General features: G+C 37.0%; 1 long non-coding RNA gene across 1 annotated transcript; it reads left to right on the forward strand.

The window, feature by feature from the left end:
• The first annotated feature begins 1,554 nt into the window (after window positions 1–1,554).
• LOC128204104 (uncharacterized) lies at window positions 1,555–18,120 on the forward strand. The gene is made up of 4 exons (XR_008256095.1): window positions 1,555–1,586; window positions 2,015–2,111; window positions 16,039–16,206; window positions 17,835–18,120. It is a non-coding gene; the product is annotated as an uncharacterized LOC128204104 (long non-coding RNA).
• Window positions 18,121–18,144: the final 24 nt, after the last annotated feature.

Here is an 18,144-nt window from a genome sequence, read left to right on the forward strand (position 1 = left end):
ATGAGTTTGTACCTTAAGTCACTAAGATGACCTGAAGTAAAAACAAAATAAATGTAGTCTAATTATTACCGAAGGTGCGAGCCCGTTATAGAAGACATGATATAATTAATTGTCATGATAATAGTGGTTTTACTCACTAAGGTTACAAAATGTAGTTCAAAACATTTTCATAAATCTACATCTGAAATGAGACCAAAATTGCCAATAACGGAGCAGATATGCACAGTTATATATTCAGTTTCTAAACGAACTTGCAAGGGACAAAATCTATGGCTTTTTTGAAAAAAGAAGGTGAGTCGTTGTTTGAGTTAAATATAACAATAATACATCATGAATATGTCAGGTATTAATAAAAATATATACGCAACATACACCTATAACCATCGCTACTATTTCGCATTACACCAGTGCTTAATGTCGGAATGTTTTAACTTCAATTATATGAGGACATGCAGCTTGTCCATAATGGATGTTTCTTTACAGCCGTTGTATTAAATTTTGCACTTATCCTGCACGTGGTTTCGATTTCCGGTGAGTGCGTAGACTTGGATGTATTTGGCTGCCGGAACAATCTGCATCTTTGTCATGACGACCTTCTCGCAGAGGTCACCTGTCGCAAGGCGTGTAACCGATGCCGTGAGTAAATCTACAAACACTTCTATATTGCATACGAGTATGTAGCGTGCGAGGGACGGGCTATTGTTTCTATATGACAAGATGATACACTTTCTTCTCATGCTGCATTCGGACCATAAGTGTGTACACTTGATGTTTTCTGTGATGCAAAATGACATATTTATAAAGACAAATACATTTCTTGCGAGTAAAGGCAGCTAGTCCAAACTACGAATTTCGACCATAATAAGCTAAAAGCTAAATTTCCGATATTTAGGATAACGTTTTACGCCAAAAAATCATAATTTCGAAAACTAATTACTAGTAATCGCATTTTGTTCATAAAAAGGACGTATTAAGATATCGTTACATTATACATGGATTTGCCTTTTGTCACATATATTTCTAAGACTTGACAAATGGTACAATTTTTAATAATATCAATTTCATATCTAGCAAGGTTATACTTCAACAATATTTTATTCTCTTTTACAGCGACACAACCCACGACTGCCCTTCAACCAACACAGGGTATATATTCTCATTAAAATTAGACCAAGAATTCCTTTTAGTTTCCAGGTTTCAATTTTGAAACTATATCCTAACAGACAGGTAAGTATGTCGATATCAATAACTTATAATGGAACTATAGCAACACTCTCAATAAGATGTTAACGGCACGAAAATGAGATAGACAAGATTAACAATAATGCCCGGATCGCTTACATAAGAAATAATAGTTCTGGCAACTGAGCTTGTCCCTGTAGCTTCCATATTTATAGTATTATTAAAAAGTATTTTAGCAATTGACATACAAAGCATTCATTTTGCCAGCAGAACCCCATAGTTGCTTGGACATAATGAGGCTCGGTATTGGCTCATCATCAGGAGTGTACTCGGTGTACGCGCCTATTAGCCGTAGACGAGTTCAGCTGCTCTGTGACCTTGAGACCGACGGAGGCGGCTGGATCGTGAGTATCTGTGATATGCATTTTAATTTGGCACCTTCTTCGGGTAGAAAATTTATGAAACTTGAACCGGACGTTTAACATAGAATCAATACGGGATGGTCTTAAGTACAAATCAGGACTAATGTCCATTTTGAGGGGTCATGAACCCCTTCCCCCTCGATCTCATTAGTGAGAGAAAGGAAAATGTAATATGTACTGTTGTACCATCCACACCGTCTATAGGTATACGTGATACTGAACAGTAAAGCTACAACAACAACAACGACAGCACCATTTTAAAAGGCTGCTACTTATGGGGCTAACATACTTATACATTTGGATATAGAATGTGTTGTTTGAATGAATGACTCATAACATTTAATATACATAGAATAAATACGGGATCCAAAACCATAATTAAACTTACACCTTTTGTGCGTTCATTTTAGGTATTCCAGAACAGATTCAATGGTTCTGTGGATTTCTTCAGACCATTTGCAGACTATGAAGAAGGTTTCGGTACAAAGTATGGTGAATTTTAGTTAGGTGAGTGATGACAAATTAACACAGTATGGTGAATTTAAAGTATAAACCAAAACATCTCGCCGATTATACGTCGACATTTTAACGTAAACTTTTCCTTTCATTCCATTGTTCAAATTTTCATCTACTATTTACATTTATGTATTTCACAATAGCGTATTTTTTAACAAACTGGTTAAAATATTCATGTAATCACTACAGACGTTACCTTGTTTTCGATTGTATTCTCGTTAGGCCCGGCCAATCGAAAACAAGGTCAACTTCGATTTCTTAATGCGAAAGAAGTATCATTTATCTTTTTGTTCACATTTGTTTATGCTTCTCGCTAAATTTTACCTGTTTGCTCGTAATCTGTTTGTATGCTATAGCCATGATTGCCTGAATGCATTAACATTTGTTGTTGTTGTTGTTGTTGTTGTTGTTGTTGTTGTTGATGATGTTGTATATCATTGCAAAGGTTATGAATGGAGCTTATCAAAAATTTACAGTATGTTTAGATTCTGACGGTTGTGTAAAAGAAAACAGAGATCAAAATTGACTTACCTGATTTTGGACACGTCCGTAGTGCCGGTGTAACGTTGTAAAGTGACCCCCATAGAATAATGACCCCCCGGTCATTATTTTATATAAAATAATGACCCCCGGTCATTATTTTATATAAAATATTGACCGGGGGGTCATTATATTATGACTGGGGGGTCATTATATTATGACTCCTCACACGTAGAAAAATGACCCCTCACGTAGAAATGTGACCCCCTATAGAATAAGGACCCCCCCCCCCAATCCAAACCTTGACCTAACCTATCTAAGGTACACTTGCACAACATAATTATCTTCATCCATAGACATCGGAGGAGAGATGGCACCCGTCCGTGCATGCGTCCATACTGCACGTTTTTTTTTTGACCGCAGTTAGATGGAATTGATCCAAGCTTCAGGGATTACCACTACCGATGCCTATTTGTGTGGAAAGAAAAAATGGTTAAAGTCTCCGACCGAGAATCACTTGCCCCTCACCGTTGTGAGTTCGACGCCTACCAGGGTCGTGTATGGGTGACAGGCATACAAACTGTGCGCTGCTCAGTTTATCATTTAAAACATAGGCGATGGACTGCATAGGAACGTTCCATCAACAAAATACGCAACTACTTGTTGTAATTTACGGCCTGTTTGAATATCAACAATCAAAAATATTTATAATCACAGAACTAGCTAGTTTTCAGGGGGCGAGGGTGGCTGGATTTCAATCTAGTATCGTTGGACTTCTTACCAGAACTCGTCTAATCCTGATCTGATGTAACATACTTCGATAGCTTCCTCGCCTAAGAATCGAATCTGTGCAACTGGATTAGGAGTCAACTATATAAACCTCTCTGCGATTGAAATTAAATAATTATTAATTATACAAGCAGAATCACTGTAAGTGCACTGTAAGTGACAAGTGTTTGTTAGTGATTTGAATCATTTTCGTAGTCATCAAAGTTGTATAGTGATTAAACGTCCCACACAGATTAATGGAACTAGCAATGATGAATGACTTAAAAATATTATCCCTTTTTTCTTTTCATGACCATTCGAAAAGTGGTTTTAGAAATCATTTAGCACAAAAAGGATAAGCAATTCATGCAAAAGATCTGAGTTACAGGTTAATTACAGCAACCTCTTATTATCATAAATGTTCTTTCTTCCCCAGGACTGTGTACCATTGGAACAACCTACCACTTACTGTTGCCCTCCTCCCTACCCCTGAGCAGTTCAGTGCAGCTATATTTAAGAAATGAACGCCTTCTCGCGTCGGTTCACGATTATATGAATACAACAAGTCTCGTGCATAGTTCGTAAACCCCGAAGGGGTTTACGTTAACTATGCACGCTACTTGTTGTATTCATATACCCGTTGAACTATAGCGAGAAGGCGTTCATTTCTTATATTTATATTATCATTTATATTATTTCTACTTATATCAAAAGAATAATAGTCGATTTATTGGATTATCTTCTAAGAAAATCGATTGCATCTTATTAACACGACGATCGCGTCCGTTATTCGGAAGAGCGGTGGCCAGCCCATATGACGTCACGGAGACTTGTTTATTTCGTATGTGCCAATCAGATTGCGTGACGAAATATCTCGCTCATTTTTTGAAGGAATTTAACATTAACTTGAGATATATTTTAACCTTAATTAGAAGACGTGTCGCGCACACCACCCAGATCCGCTCGTCAAAGGTCAAGGTCACACTTGGAGTCGGCGCAAAATCCGTGTCCGGAGCATAACTTCTATATGGATGGAGGGATTTTAATATAATTTGGCATAAATGTTCTCCATGGCAAGGCGGTGTGTCGCGCGAAAAAATTATGTCTCTGTGGCAAAGGTCAAGGTCACACTTAGAGGTCAAATGTCAAATAACAAGTTCAAGGTTACATAGACCTTAAAACTGAAAACGGTTTCCGCTCAATAACTTAATTATTGTTCAACCTTCAGCTGCCAAACCTGATAGGATGATCACCCATATTGAGTAAATGACCCCTATTGTTTTTGGGGTCACAATATCAAAGGTCAAGGTCATTATCATTCTTTCATCTTCACAAATGTCCATTATGAATCTTTCTGTGAAAATTTAAACCTACAAAGCGGGCTCGACATCTGCCCGTGGGCATGCAGAATGTATTTCTAGTTAACCCTTTTAAACATTCTTTTAAATCTTTTTAAACTACTCTTTAAACCTTCTTGCGATTTTGACGCGCAACCATGTCTACGTCCCCGGGGGTGTTTGACATTACCGGAAGACAGACAGACAGACGGACGGACGGACAAACGGACAGACGGACGGACATACTTCTAATTTTGACCTAATATGACTCAGTTTTAAACTCACTCGAATTAACTAGCATTCTGACCAAATTTTATAAAGATTCATATAAAAATGTGGCCTCTAGAGTGTTTTTACTTTTGTGTGAATATAGATACGGGTCTTGGTAGCATTATCGTTGAATTTGCTAGATCTGATTTTATCACATGACATCGCTTGTTTTTCATGTAATATAATCATTACGAATTTCTTTATATTTAACACGTGTAATATAACTTTGACGTGACTCATTTCCGCCAATACATTCCATATAGAAAAAAGGCGTGAAAAGCGTGCGTACTCATAGCGTTAAAAAGGGTTTATTTTATATGTTTTATTTTATGTTTTAAGTCATGTGATAAAACGAATCTCACATTCGTTGTCAAAAAATATAATATTTTATTAAACTCGTTCAAGAAAATGTTATAAAGCTCGCCCGAGGCTCGCTATGTAACATTTTCTTGAGCTCGTTTAATAAAATCTTATATCATATGACAACTCATGTGAGATCCTATATATCCGTGGTTCGGGAGTGTTGTTCGGTATATAATAAGGACAATTTCATAAACGAAAGGACTTTTTATTTAAAACTGTATGGAATATAGAGGCGAATCCAACAAAACGTCCCAGGGTGTTGACCTGTGCTTTGGTAAAACTACATGTCACATATGTTTATATCTTAAGCTATTATTTTAGTTAGTAAATCACACAAGGTATATTTAGCACGCATTGTTATGCTCATCAGATGCAATATGTTAAACCAAATTTAGCATAAATTGTATCGTTCTCCACTGAGTTGTTGATTTATTCTTGCACGTGTCACTTATCAATTAAGTATGTTTTCGACATCGCTCCAGTCACATACTATATTGAAAATATTTGCATCCACCTCGTCAGATAACCCACGCAGCCCTTCTACATTGTAAGGCGTGTTAGTAAAAGCCTTCACATATACAGTCTTTACACTTTTGTCAAGTTTTAATAGCAAGGCTTCGTCTGCGTAACAATTCACTAAAGCAGCATCTAATATGTCATCACTTATAAGGGCGTGGTATCTTTCTGGAATGTGGTTCCGAATTCGTTTGTATGGCTTTCTTGAGAACTCTTCGCCATCTACCTCTAGCACCGGGACAAAATGGTCGCTGGAATTCTGAATGTACACTGCTCGACCCCTTAAATTACCACCAATGAGGCCTAACGGTTTGTATTCTAACCAACGCCACTGTTCCTTACTGCCATACTGTGAATAAACATACACAACGCTTCTGGTGAGAGTTGCAAAAGCAAATATCTCCACTTCTGTTCCCCAAGTGTTTTCGGAGGCCATCATTGACGTGTCTAGATATCTGGAAACCGAATCACGTGTAATGCCTTTCATTAGAGTTTCGTTTTCTTTCATGAAGTCAACAATCGCTTGCCTTATCAAGCTATGGTGTGTTTGTACGCCAAAAACTAAATAACTGAATGTTCTAAACAAACAATTGCCATCCCCACGCATGTTTACAGTTTTAGTAGGTTTGGCGTCTCGTCGTATATATTTGTCTGGACCGGATGCATACGTGTTTTTGACTGCCGACTTAAATACACTCGAGATTTGTTCCTGCCATTCTTGATTAGATGGTCTGAATTGAAATGGTTGGGGTTCTTGATTAGTAGATTCTGTAGAATTGGTAGGTTGTGTTGCAACATCTTCTCGCGATACTCTTCTCTTTTTTGGAGGGAGATTGCAGTCGTCAGATTTATCGTTTCTTTTTGCAGGTCTTTCAAACGCTTTCTCGTTTGCTTGGGTTCCTGTTTCTTTGTTTATTAGACTGTGGTCATCTTTTGGACCTTCAGTTGGTCGCTTTTCTGTGTTATCTGTAGCAGCATCGTCATTACTCTGCCTATAGCGATTCAGTCTGTTCCCACTTACACTTGTTTTCATTCCTTCTAGGAAATAAGTGCCTTTTCCAGTTACTTTTGTTATTTTGAATGGTCCTTTCCATTTTAGACCCAATTTCCCTCCTTTTCTCGTCAATTTTCTGGTGTTATGAAGAAGGACTTGGTCGCCGACTTCAAAACCTGCTGTATCGTCTTTAGGTAGTGAAGAATCGTAATATTTCTTCTGCTTCGATTGTGCCGTTTTAATATTGGACGATGCTTCTTTTCTGTTGCACGACAGTTTAATGAACGAGTCTATTCTTTCCTTTAGTGACAATTCAGAGTCTTGGTTATCATCCGATTGCATTGCTAAGTCTAGTTCTATTGGTAAGCGTGCGTGCCTTCCAAACACAAGATAGAATGGTGTTTGTTTCGTCGACTCATGTTTAGACGTTCTATAGGCAAACAGTACGTATGGTAACTTAATGTCCCAATTTTTCTGCGACAAATCTACACTGTGCACAAGCATATCGCACAAAGTCCTGTTAAATCTTTCAGTATGTCCTCCTGTTTGTGGGTGATATGCTGATGCAATTCTATGTTCTATCCCAAACTGCTTGCAAAACTTTTCATTCAAGTCGTTGCAGAATTCTCTCCCCTGATCCGTTATTAATACGCTGGGGCAACCATGTGTCGTGACAAACTTTGTGAATACTGATAGTACAGTTTCAGATGACTTGTCTGGAATCCCTTCTGCCTCTACCCATTTTGTCAAATATTCTGTTATAACGACAATGTACTTGTTTCCTGAAATGTATAAATGTAAGCATTTTACAATACTTATTTTAATCAACGATGCATTGTCAAAGACAATACTAGTATATCCCCAGCCGATAGATGTTTCTTTTCAAGTTTGAGTTTGCATAGAAACTAGAATTTCATTCTGCATGTCTACGGGCCAGCATCGCAGTTTTAAGATGTTGCATAAAAATTCCCTCATGCATATAGGATATCCTCTAGAAAAGCACTTCTAATGACCTCTGTTATCTTTACCTTTAACTGGAGACCTGGTTGATGCGTGCGACACTAGATCTCATGGTAGTTAACATTTGTGTGAAGTTATAGTAAAAAAAATCTCTTCATGCAGTTACCAGATATGCCCTGCACAAGCATTTATCAGTGATCTCTAAGAAGACCTTTACCTTTGACCCATAAACCCAGTTCATGCGCGCAGAACTAGAACTCATGGAGGTGATCACTTGTGTGAAGTTTTTACAGAAATTCCTCCATTTTCATTCAAATTGGAGTTATGGTCCGTAAAAATCAGGACGGACACATGCACGCACATATAGCGAACATCAAAACCTGGCGACTAAGGGTCGAGTTCACCGAAGGTGGGCTCGACAAAAATGGAAGGAAAATAAAAAAGCACTACTCTGTTTCTTAATAATATCTTTCTCAAGTTTACAGTTGATATGTTCTATACAAACTACTTTAAGAAAAAAATCCCCCATTCATTTCGCTTGAAAATTGCAAATTGCTAGTCAAATGCTATAACTCTTAAAAAAAATAATTGAAATCTGGCCAATAGTCTTCAAGAAATAGCCCGGAAACAAAATTTGGACGGACGGACAGACGGGACAGACGGACGGAGGGCAATCCTATCTCGGTTACACCGGTAGGGGAGTTCCATAAAAAAATTCAATGTACTTTTGGAGATATAGTGGAATCCAGTTAGGTTAAAGATGTGTTGAATGTTTTTTAAAGCAGACAGACAGACGGACGCAAAAACGAAAAAAATAAATAAATAAAAAGACGTGCATAATCTCCATATTGCCCTTTATCACTATTCCAAGTTTCATGAATTTTTTTTAAGTATTTTGAAGATATCGCGGGATCCAGATTTTCGGACGGACGGACGGACAGACGGACGGACGGACAGACTGACGGAGGGCATTCCTATAGTCCTCGTAGGGGACTAATAAGCCTGATCATATTTGACTGACAGGTCATAAACAGCTGGTACATTGACATATCAGCTGGCAACCGTCGACGGCGTTTAAGTTACAGAACTATCAAAATTTAATTTAATAAACTATGGTTTTCCCGTAAAAATACAGAACTATCAAAATTTAATTTAATAAACTATGGTTTTCCCGTAAAAATACGACATATATTTACAGTGCTTAAAAGAAATGCAGTTGCTTTCGCACATGGCCCTGTTTCACATGGGCGGTCGCTTTGCTTGTAACTAATCGTAAACTGCGTAAAATCTATTTCAGTTTACCACCACTCAACAGGTGCATTACCGATACGTCTCTACCGCTCCAGTAACTAAAAATCTCAAGTTAAACTGACTACAATGTATTACAACGTTTCAAATGAGTACGGTGGTACAGAGGTGAAATACCCAGTAGGTTGTTTTCCACCATCATTTAGCATTAACTTCACCGTCAAACCACGTGAAGACTGGACATGGTGATTTTATCAATATAAGTATATTGTAACTTAGCAAACTGATCCTTATAGAAATATGAGTCGCATCATTACTTTTATGCATAATAGTGACTAAAAATGAGCAGTGCAACCGTTGGTACTATGTGAAGGGCGTTTTCTATGTGTAGGGGAGATGTAAAATTATGACCCCCAGTCACAGTTTATGACCGGGGGCACAATATTATGACTCTGCCTCACACAGAAAATAACCCTCATATAGTGGTTTGTGTGAGACTCATTTTCCTATGTGTGGAGGAGTCGTAATATTATGACCCCCGGTCACAGTATTATGACCCCCCGGTCATAGTATTATGACCCCCGGTCACAGTATTATGACCCCCGGTCATAGTATTATGACCCCCGGTCATAGTATTATGACCCCCAGTCATAGTATTATTACGGGGGTCATAACATTATTATGCCCTGTGGTGCCGCATAGCGGTGTTGCCGCATAAAGGTGGTCGGACTCGTTTATGCGGTGATTTTCAACGCATATAGAGGGTGACCACCTTTATGCGGCGACATGCCACGCATAAAACAACTAGATATGTGTCCATAGGACACTGGTGCACCCCTACATGATGCTTAGTAACATGTTATATCATTTGATCTTTAGCGCATATTAAGTTTGTCTTAAAAAGGTTGTTGTGCTCAAGCATGAAGAAAACTAATAAATAAATAGCAAAGTTTTAGTCACTTTTGGGAAATTTCAAACTTTAAAGTCCCATAAGGCTTTTATTTTTATGTTAAAAATGGGTTTAACATTTGTCTAAATAGGGAATGTCAACAATAAAACGTAAAGAAACACTCACTTTTAATTATCCTACATGTAAACATATAGTAAAAAGAATTAAGGGAGGTAATAAAATATTTTGTTTTCCTTATAATGCTTATTGGATATACAAATCTGTTAAAAAGCTTTAAGAAAACAGTTATTTCTTATATAATTTAACTTGAAAAATATATAATTTCTTTAGTATACTTTAGTCACAAAAATAGTGGCAGCCACTCCAAACACAAAGGCCTTATGAGGCTTTAAATTTGAAGGTCAAGGTCATTCAGAGGCCAAGGTTATCTTCATATTAATTTTTTGAAGGTCCAGTTCAAAGCTTTGTTGTGTTCAAATATGAAATTAATAAGTATATTAATACCAAAATTATTACTTCACAAATATTTCCTTATATAATGTATAGTGAATAAAACAACAAAGGGCCATAATTCTGCTAAGACTAAACGCAGCAAAAATTCCTGTCTGTACGATCATCAACATATTAAGGTTGATCATCTGTGAAAGTTTGAACAAAATCCCCCAAGCGGTGTAGGAGGAGTTGCGTTCACAATTTTTTTTCCATATATAATGTATAGTGAATAAAACATCAAAAGGCCATAATTTTGCTAAAACCAATCACAGCCAAAATTCCTGTCTTTACGATCATCTACACATTAAGGTTGATCATCTGTGAAAGTTTGAACAAAATCCACCAAGCGGTGTAGGAGAAGTTGCGTTCACAATTTTTTTCCCTATATAATGTATAGTGAATAAAATATGCCCCCACTTAAGATGGAATGACCTTCGGAACTTAAGACTTTTTCAGAGGAAGAGAGAGTGAGTACATAAAACTAGATCCTGGTCTGGTTGAAACTTCATAGAAGTAACTAGTAATTATCGTTTATGTTTTAATGGGTTTCTTTATGCGGCGAAAGGGGGCCTTTCTGCCGCCTAAACATGCCCTCTGCATGCGTTGAAAATCGCCGCATAATTTTGTTTGACCATCTTTATGCAGCAACACCGCTATGCGGCACCACAATGCCCCGACATATATTGTCTACGAGTCAAAGTCACCAGGGTCTACCAAAGCAGCCCAACAAACCGACAGACAAAACTTACCCTGATAAGAGGTTTCTAGAGGACCTATAAGGTCCATGCCCACTTGCTTGAAAGCCTCGGCGGGAACTGTGATAGGTCGCAGTGGCTTCTTTGCTTTCTTCAGGTTCACCTTTCTTTGACAGTTGTCGCAGTTCTGTATAAACGTGTGTACATCTTCGAAACATCCTTTCCAGTAAAACCTAGTCGAAATCTTTTCCCATCTGAAACAAAGCAAACATAACTATTAGTCCAGATAAGTTACCAAAATACAGTCAACCTTGCCTTAGCGACTCACTGATTTAGACAACTTCCTGCCGTATACGACCCTGTTTACGACCGCCTGACGTAAAAAAATCTATATAAAGTCACTGACTGAATTAAAAGACTCCCTGTCTGACGCCACAAACGACCGTAATGTTTGCACCCCGTGATGATAATATGGCTTAATTAAACGAATTTCATGCATTTTTCAGTCATTAACATATAGCGCTTCGGATCTTGGATTTCTTACCAGCGTGTTAACTTTACTGTGTGCTATGGCAAAAATGTTTATTTTTCTCTTTTATTATCTGAGTTAAGTCAATTTAACCATAACTTCTAATATGTCCAAAATTGGACGATCTGTGGATGCACGAGTTCATTTTATATAATCCGTACGAACAACTTTTCTTGTGAGAAAATCGAATTGGAGCTACCAACCTAATTAAAATTTCGAAATTTCAAAATCCCTGCTCCTTTTAGTATTACCAAACAATAATAAAATATGATGGAAATATAATCTCATATAAACCTATCCATTACCCGATGAATAAACGCGGGATTTGAAAACTCAACCGATGTGCAGTAATATGATATCACGGCAGACAAAATGGCTTGCAAAACAAGTAAAAAGGAATTAGACAAATAATAATGCAAATACGTATACATATTCTAAATAGGGAATATCTTATATCAATTTAAATACCATAATCCAAGAAAAAGACAGGCATCAGGATTTACAAGAACAAATAATAAATTGAAACACTTGACGTTAGTGGACCTGAATTAAAAGACTCCCAGTCATACGTGACCTTTTTGTTAAGGTCTCACGGAAAGTCACCTATTACAAGTTTCACTGTAGTATCATTACTAAAAATAAAGCTAGCCATGGATGCACCTGAGACAAGTTGAAATCCAATACATGTTGTTCTAAATGTTCTAAATGACGATAGAATTATTAGAATTAGTTTTGAGTTTACATAAGCAACTTTCAATGACTGTGGCGTAGTGGTATAATGGAAGAATGCGGAACACTACACATGTTATGATCATGGGTTCGATCCTCATAAGTGCACAGATACAACCTTTTCCTTTTCGGCGGAATTCAAATACTTTCCTGGCATTCTTATAGTTTACTTGGAGGATACTGTCTACTTATTATGTGTACTCGGACCTTATTTGAATTATACATGCAAAATCGAGATAAGTGAGGTTCTCGTGATTTAGATTTTTACATAACATTACTAAATACAAACTATGTAATTCTTTCCAAAAATGAAATAACAAGAGCTGTCACTGTAAGAGACAAATGCCCCCCTAGCACATTGACCTTAATTTGACCTTTGACCTTGAAGGATGACCTTGACCTTGAAATGTTTGAACTCAAAATTTGCAATTCTGTGAAGTTTGATTCAAATCCATTCAATAGTAAAGAAGTTATGGCTGAGACACGAAAAAATTGAACTTTGACCTTTAAGTGTGACCTTGACCTTGGACCTGGGGGACCCGAGAGTTGGATGCGACACACCGTCTCATGGTGCTTTACAATTCTGTGAAGTTTGATTCAAATCCATTCAATAGTAAAGAAGTTATGGCCAAGACACGAAAGATTTGAACTTTGACCTTTAAGTGTGACCTTGACCTTGGACCTGGGGAACTGAGAGTTGGACGCGACACACCTTCTCATGGTGCTTTACAATTCTGTGAAGTTTGATTCGAATCCATTCAACAGTTAAGAAGTTATGACGAAGACACGAAACGGGACGGACGGACGGACGAACGAACGAACGGACGAACGGACAGACAGTGCAATCACTATATGCCTCCCACTTTGTGGGGGGGGGGGGGGGCATAAAAAAAAACTTCCTCACTTGAGGTTCGAACCCACAACCGCTATCGTCATAGATCTGAACGATACCACTGGGCCAGCGACTCTATATGAGAAATTAATATCTGTAATTTCATTAAGTACAGAGCATTTTAGAGGACAATTAAATTAAAGTGAATATGCTAATGCATCAAGTAAATAAAATACTTATCAAAACAATAACATTTACCTGGAGTCATCCGATCATTACACCCCTATTTATTGACAATAAACTCGTATCTCATAATCAGCTTTTTTAAACGGACTATACTTTAATATTGCACACTGCATATCAAAATAAACCAGTATCATTTACTATTGGCATGAAAAGCGGACAATATATAGACAAAACACTTTATTTCAGTTTTATCTAATAATGGAATGATCCAAAGACCTGTTCACCTATATTATAAACTTTAAAATCAAGTACCGTTATATATTCTTTACCTTTTTCAGTATAATGGTTTTGTCAGCGAAAACCAAAATATTGCGTTCGGACTGTTCTCACAATATATTTACAGTTATTATAATCGAAAATTAATCATAACTGATACAAAGATCTAGAGCTTAATGTTAGTTTGTAAAACGACTCATCTGATACGCCTTATTTATACATACATGACTGTTTTAAAGCATGAAATAACTTTGAGAGTATCCCCTGCCTGTCGGTTGTTCGCTCTCAGTGTCCGTGTCCGTCATAATCCGTACAAGTCTAATAACAAGATAGTTGTCTCGTTATAACGAGATACTTAGTCGTTTTTACGAGATATTTATCTCGTTATTACGAGTTCAGTCACGTTTTGACGCTTTTGTTATTCAGCTTTCGTACTAATTTAAATAATCTTAAATGTCATATCTAACACAGGCTCACAGGAATCACAAGTTCCTTTTTGGTCATGATAATGAAATCATTATATCAAACTTACGTTTTTGAAACTCCCAAATGTCCTCCGTGATCTGATGCATGCATGCTCTGAATGATGTCATCTGTCTTCCCTTTCTTAACAACTTGCAAACGTTTTGATGAGCTGGTTTTCTTATAATACAACCCGTCATCAAAAATAAAAGGTTTGCACTTTCTACGAAAATTCCTCTTTTTGTTCTTGTCTTTTACAGAAACGGGATACTTCCCATTTTTTACAAACTCTACAACATCTGTGTAATCTTTCTCGTCCATGCTGCAAGGTTGGACTGACTGCTTACCACAGACCTTTATATATACACGCGTTTACGTAGAACTGCTTTCGGTGTCGCTGTCGTTTTCTTTGATGTTGAACGAGCGGCTTTTCTGAGGTAAATCAAAGGAACTATTTTTAGAAATGATGCAGTCTGCATAAAACATAAAAAACACCGCTCAGTGACATCATGGACTTTGATGTAAGTCATGGCACGAACAGTGACTGCTTAAATAGCTCCTCAAAGCCTTGCATTTTTAACACATTCGTTTTAAGCAATGCCTCCACGGTATGAACAAAGGCTATCTAACGTCAGATGAAGTAGAACAATGTTGTCTTTGAAGTTGAATCATATACAGCTACGTTAAAGCGACTTATGTATATTGTATTACATTGATGATAATTTAAATGAAATTCAAATGGAAGCAATTTTATATTTCATTTCAATAGATGTAGACACAGCAGCTTCTGCAGCAGTAACATGCAGCGGCTCCAGAAGCAAAAACAACAACAACAAATATAAAAGCCATAGAAACACGACAGTGACTTGAATTGATATAGATATGTTAGTAACAGGCTAAGTGGGGGGGGGGGGGGTCAATATTTTACAGATAAAATCGGGGGGTCATTATTTTATAAGGGGAGTCAGTATTTTATAGAAAATGGTCATTATTTTATATAAAATAATGACCGGGGGGTCATTATTCTATGGGGGTCACTTTACAACGTTACACCGGTCCTTTCTTTAATGATTGTATTAGTGACCAGTCTGTTCGAAATTGTTGTTTTTGTCAGTATTTGGTAATATAATGACTTTAATATATCATTTAAGACCAAACACTGAGTCAAATTCCTGTAGTTAAATGCTGCACAATTTTCAGCATTTGCGGGTGGGGTAAGATTTTTACACCACATGTAGATTTTCTAGCAGATTGTTTTGCCAGTGACATTATTATGCAGGGTGATGGGACTTTATGGGCGAGTGATTGTTGAGGTCGCTCCTTGGCGGACTATTGATATGATACTGAAACATTATTTGTGCCCTTCCTATGACATTTTAGAATAGAAAAGAAGTTCGTTTTCGCGGTCACATGCCCACCTGACTGTCGATAAACATCACGTGGTCTTCTATCCAAATAAACTAAATTTTACACGGCACCTTGTTAATGGACCGATCTGTATGCAAATGACAGGATAAAAATGTTTATCAAAATCAGTTTCGTGCACATGATAACTTAAATACTATCTCATCAACTGAATATAAACATAAAATATATTTCTCTTTTTTATAACGTGTCATCAATCCCGTTAATTGGTTATAAATACGCAGAAAGTCAATTCTGCAGTGCCATAGATCTTAGTATAATACATAAATAAACGTGTGTGTGTGTGTGTGTGTGTGTGTGTGCGTGTGCGTGTGCGTGTGCGTGCGCGTGCGTGTGCGTGCGCGCTTGTGTTAAAGCTTGTCCATTCTATTATTTTTGTCTGTTTCATGCTAAAATAACGACAGATCCTGAAGCGGTTTATGATTTAACGGTATTCCTACGTTCAGGTTTACAACTGCTGAGCGAGTTTACTACCAGGGGAGATCTCAATGAACTGCGTGTTGATGTTGACATAGTTAACGGCACGAAGTCGTTCGATATCTATCGTCCATTCAGCGTAGCAGCAGGGCCAGATTACACGGCGCAACTCGGCAGCAGAGTTGGCTCTCATGCACGTAGGTTATCTTATGAAACTGACCGTGTGTACGTCCGTAACTCGATACTCTGAAGTTTTTCTAACGGAGCAAAAGGGTGTATCAAGCAAAACAATCATTAATCTTTAAAAAATGCGTATCAATCGTCTGTTGTTTACATTTTGCATCCAAAATGGTAGCTATCACATGTTGTAGTAAGTTGACCTCGAATATGTTTGACCTTGAACTATACTTCACAACATAAGTTTGTGCACAGTATTTTTCATTTTAAAGTTGTTAATTTGTATAACTTGTTTTAGCTGTTTCAAAGTATATTTAAGTTGTAACTAAATATTTACATATTTGCCATACTGTCACTTTAAAGTTACTGATCACCACAAGAGCGGCAAAGGAATGTATCATAATAATGGCTTTAACATGGATACAAACGGATAAATGCACCCATCATGAATCCTAGCTGGTATCACTGGCCAAAGTCTGAATGACCCTCATATGACCTGCCTAGGCTGAAATGTGTATAAAGTTATGATAAATGAGAGTCAATTATGTTTCAATTAAGTTACCTGTAGATAAAATTCATAAATATTAGTATAAGCAATGTACCCTATTTTGGTGCGCTTGTAATGTTGTGCACTATACTTAGAAAACGGAAGGGCATAGGTTTTTGGCCCTGGTAGTCATGTTAAATCTGGCAGACGAAAACAACACAATTTCAAACAAGTGTTTTACACGTAAAATTATTCTTAATCAATGGTTTAATATGGCATTAATTAAAAATGACTAACTGGTGTTGTTTCAAATACAAATGAAGTCTTTTTTTTTAAATGAAGTTCTCTGACAGTTCGTGCAATCGAAGTGTTTTACATCTTTTCAGTGGGCGGTTGAAAACAGGATGTGGTCGAAAATAGGTTGTGTCGGGATATTATCTGGGACCAATATAAATATTCCTAGATTATACAGTCAATGGCTGATGGTTAAAAGCTTGTGCCTAGCACTTTGTGTGGTATATTAAACGGGATATACAGAAATATTTAGCTTTACTTGTGATGGGATCTTCCTCATCCCATTATGTTTGGGGATTATTTAAAGTGACACTCTTATTCAAAGGCAATTAATACACATGCATAAAAACATAAATTTTGAGTGATAAACCTTAAACTTCTTACTAAATAATGTATGTATGGAAAATATTTATAACTGATAACAATTTTGTAACCGTGTATTTAATAGTTGAAAACGCAAAAATATTAAATGATTGATGAATGCTAAAAGAATTACTGTGATCTACTATAGTCTCATAAGGTAGAAATACCGTGTTTTATGCACATTTCTTTCAAATTAAACTCGTTATCCTTCATTAGAACAATTGTTTTCGACATTTATTCATCCTTTTTGGAATATTAAACAATGGTATTATTTGTGGTAAATCTTATTTGAGAGTAAGAGTGCATCTTTAATATGGTTTATGTGTAGAGGAAGAATATTTCAATATCATACCGATGCAAACATTACAAACACGTTTATTTGGTCTTGACGGACAATTCACGTTGGGTTGGGGACTGCTATATGATCAGTCTACAAATATAAAATATACCTCGCGACCCACGCGAAATAATGCATGCTTTATTTTTTATACTATTTCATTTTAGTGTATCCAATGAACCTCGACATCAACGGGTCAAAATTCAGCACGTACGATCACGATATGGACATTAATCAATTACATAACTGTGCCAAGGAAGAAAAAGGCGGCTGGTGGTACAAAGCATGTTACTATTCCAATCTGAACGGAGACTACCACCACGGCATGTTGTATTCCACCTTTACAACAAATTGGCAAAAGCATTATTTAAAGGCAAGCAAAATGATGTTCCGTGCTTTCTAGCAATGCCCTTTGATTCAATGTCAAAGTTTGCAAATATAAATGGAAATGAATATCCTCTTGTATTGATACATGTG

The sequence above is a fragment of the Mya arenaria genome, chromosome 10 (genome assembly GCF_026914265.1).
Source record: "Mya arenaria isolate MELC-2E11 chromosome 10, ASM2691426v1".
NCBI classification, from domain to species: domain Eukaryota; kingdom Metazoa; phylum Mollusca; class Bivalvia; order Myida; family Myidae; genus Mya; species Mya arenaria.